Source organism: Plecotus auritus, assembly GCF_963455305.1.
Source record: "Plecotus auritus genome assembly, chromosome: X".
Classification (NCBI taxonomy): Eukaryota; Metazoa; Chordata; class Mammalia; order Chiroptera; family Vespertilionidae; genus Plecotus; species Plecotus auritus.
Window position 1 is genome coordinate 100,938,411 of NC_137784.1, and position 3,508 is coordinate 100,941,918.

The 3,508-nt window shown below is 46.2% G+C and overlaps 1 pseudogene across 1 annotated transcript; it reads right to left on the minus strand.

Moving 5' to 3' along the window:
* Positions 1-517: 517 nt before the first annotated feature.
* Positions 518-2,582, minus strand: LOC308239701 (nucleolar and coiled-body phosphoprotein 1-like; annotated as a pseudogene). The gene has a single exon. The product of its transcript is annotated as a nucleolar and coiled-body phosphoprotein 1-like (transcript).
* Positions 2,583-3,508: the final 926 nt, after the last annotated feature.

The window sequence follows — 3,508 nt, forward strand, 5'->3', positions numbered from 1 at the left end:
GACATATACATTAACCATTCTCAACTGCCCCTCACCAGGGCTGAGTGATAGGAGGGATGAAATGTGGACATGTGCACTCACATAGGCAGAATTCTCCAATTATAAAAATTCACACATGTAACCTTTACTATGTCTTGGGCAATAGCTTTTATCTATGGGAATACACCTCTGAAAATCACAACAAAAATCAATAGGAAATGATTCAATAGAAAATATACAAATTTCTCAGCATGAGGACTTCCACAGAACAGGGAGAAGGGAATGACAACTAAAACTAATTTTTATTTAAAAAGAACACTCCCCTTACCTTGTCCTTGCTACTCAACACTCACAAGTCTGTACAAAACTACGAACACAGAAAAGGACCAGAGAGGATGTTCCGATACAATGTCTTCGGACCTATTCTAGGCTGCTGTCCTTACCAATACCTCCCCACTAATAGAGCTGAGAGCTACTAGGTTCACTGGGGAAAGTAAGTAGTCTTGGATCATCATCCCATTGCTAGGATAACCCCAGGTCACTCGCTGTCAAACTTAATTGAATTAACCTGGACAGAGATGGAACCTCCCCTGTAACTGCCCCACTTCTTCTTGGTCTTCTCATGCTGGAAGGATTTGTCTTTGGTGAACTTCAGGACCTGATTGGCTCATTCCCCCCAGTCTCCGGCTGCACCTCGCTTGGCATCAAAGGAGTTGTCTGCCACTGGAGCATCCACCTCAATTTCCTCCTCCCTGATCCTTCGGAATGGGGATGATGCCCTTTTTTCTGCCTGGCTTAGAAACTGCTACTGCTGCCTTTGTCTTTCCTTCCTCCTCCTTGTTGCTGTTCCTATCTGCTTTTCCATTCTGGGCAGTTGGTGTAGCGGTGCCATTGGTTTTGAGGGCTGTGGTTTAGGAGTACCCTTGCCCTTGGGCTTCTCCTCTTTCTCCTCCTCCTCCTCCTCCTCCTCCTCCTCCTCTTCTTCACTGGAGTCATCTGAAGAACTGCTGCTGCTCTTGGCCTTTACTGTCTTTGTGGAGGCTGGCTTGGAAGGGGCTACAGCTCCTGCTGTCTTCTGTGGCTTCTTTTTAGCTGGGGGTTTAGATGCCTTCTCTTCCTCATCTTCCTCACTGCTAGAGCTGTCTGACTCAGAGCTGCTATCCCCACCACCCTGAGAGGCCTGTTTGGCAGGCAAAAATAGCGCTGCTTTGGCCATCACCTTGGCCTTAGGGGTGGTCACTGTCTTCTTCGCCTTCCCCACATCCTTCTCCTCACTAGAACTGCTCTCCTCCTCACTGGAGCTACTATCAGCCTTTCTGGTCAGAGGCTTCTGGCCACTGCCTGCAGGCTACTTGAGAGCTGTGGCTGTCTTAGCTGCAGGCTGCTTGGGCGTGGTAGCTGGTCTACTTGAGGGATTTTTGGTGGCACTGGCTGTCTTGGCAGGAGCTTCTTCCTCAGAACTGTCAGAGTCTGAGCTGTCTGAAGAGCTCTCTGCTGCCTTCTTTGCTGGAGCTGGTTTAGTGGCTGCTTTAGAGATGACTGGCTTAGCTGGCGGCTTCCTTTCTTCTTCAGAGCTTGAATCAGATTCATCACTGCTGTCGTCACTGTGCTCTTCAGGCTGTTTCTTCTCTGCAGCTTTCTTGTGAGCCTGGGTTCCCAGGGACTTTTTGGGTGGGGTAGCAGCAGGTGCGGGGACTGAACTATATGGACCTGGTTTTTTCTTCCTGGGCTTTTTCTGCTCCTCTTCCTCCTCCTCACTCGAGGAGTCCTCACTGCTGGAACTCTTTTGGGTAGGGGTGGCAGCTGCTTTCACTGGAGCCTTGGCCGCTACTTGCTTTTTAGGCACAGTCTTCTTAGAGATGGCTGCTGCCTTTTCCTCCTGAGTCATCACTGCTGCTACTGCTGCTGCTGCTGCTGCTGCTGCTGCTACTACTACTGCTAGCTGCTTTGCCATTAGCTACTTTAGGTGCTGCTCTTGTGGGTGTGCCTGGTTTGGCTGGGGCTTTAGCCTGAGCTTTAGCTGCCACAGGTGTTGCCTTTGGCTTCTGGTTCTTTGGTGCCTCATCCTCTGAGCTTGAGTCAGAATCAGAATCAGAGCTCTCAGCCTTCTTAGGAGGAGTTTTGACTGCCTTGGTTTGGTGCTTAATTCCCTTCTGGACAGGCTTTTTCTTTTTGTCCTCCTTGTCCTCCTCCTTGTCACTGGATTCTTCAATGCTGCTGCTCTCTGATGCATTGGCTTAAGCCTTTCCAGGATGCTGAGGTAGACTGGCACGCTTGGCAGGTACAGCAACTTCCTTACTGGAGGCCCTTGGGCTTTCTCCTCCTCACTGCTGTCTTCATTGCTATCAGTAATGAAGTCTTCTTTTTAGCCTTCTTAGTCACTGGTCCATTTGCTTGTAATTTCCACTTTGGAGCCTTGGTGGACCTATTGAGCCCGAAGCTATAGATGTCCAAGAGGGAAGAGGCATTGGCATCCTGCTGGGTAGCACCTGTTGCCTTGGCGAACTATTGGCCACCTCCGAGAGTTGGTTATCGTGCAGAAAGCTGAGCACGAGGGGATATAGGTCGCTGGGAACCACACGGGGTAAGCAGGCGTTCGCCATCCTCCGGGCAATACAAGCACAAAATATTATAATGTAGTTTGTGAAAAGACTTAAAGAGGAACCAAAATAAAATGAAAATAGGACAATAGTGAAAGGAAAGATCAAGGAGGTATTAAATATTAATATTTTTTGCAAGAAATGAGGCTTGAGTTTGACAATTATAAGTGAAGGAAAGATACGATGAGTATAATGTGAACAAATGCACATAGGCAGGACTTAAAGAAGGGCTTTTATTTGATCAGAGTTTTGGATGCTCTAGTGAAGTACAAATATTATGTTTATTTATTAAGCAATACTTTATCTCCAATGGCCTCCAGTCCTAGATGGAAAGATATGGCAGGTATTTGAGCCATTATTCTAAGTTTCCACTATTTTTATGCTGAGCTTTTTAAAAAGTTTTAGCTTATCAGCAGACACTAAGCTTCCTCTTAGACAAGGAACTATGTTGGAGAATACCAACAGCTCATAAGAAAAAATAATTGTGTGTGTGTGTGTGTGTGTGTGTGTGTGTGTGTGTGTGTGTGTTACATGAGAGAACCACAGAAATTTTTATTTTTGCTCCAATTGGGGAGGAAGAGAGATTAGAAAAAGGGAAAGAGAAAAGGGGCGGGGGGGAGAAAATCAGAGAAGTTAGAAAAGCATCAATGAAACTTTATTGGTGGTGGGATGCAGGAGTGGATACTATAATTGAGGAGGTAGAACCTAGGAATCTGTGGAAGCCAAGAGATTGAAGGCCACATAGGAATTGCAAGAATATGGTTGTTGGTCACAGAATAGAGGAACTCATGACAATATTACATAGATCTCAAGAACTGGGGAAATATCAACTGAAATGTGACCTATGTCTAAATTTCTGTCATTTAAGATTGAGCACTCAGCACCAAAATGTGTACACTCAACTTCTTTGTATTTATGTAGATATGTGG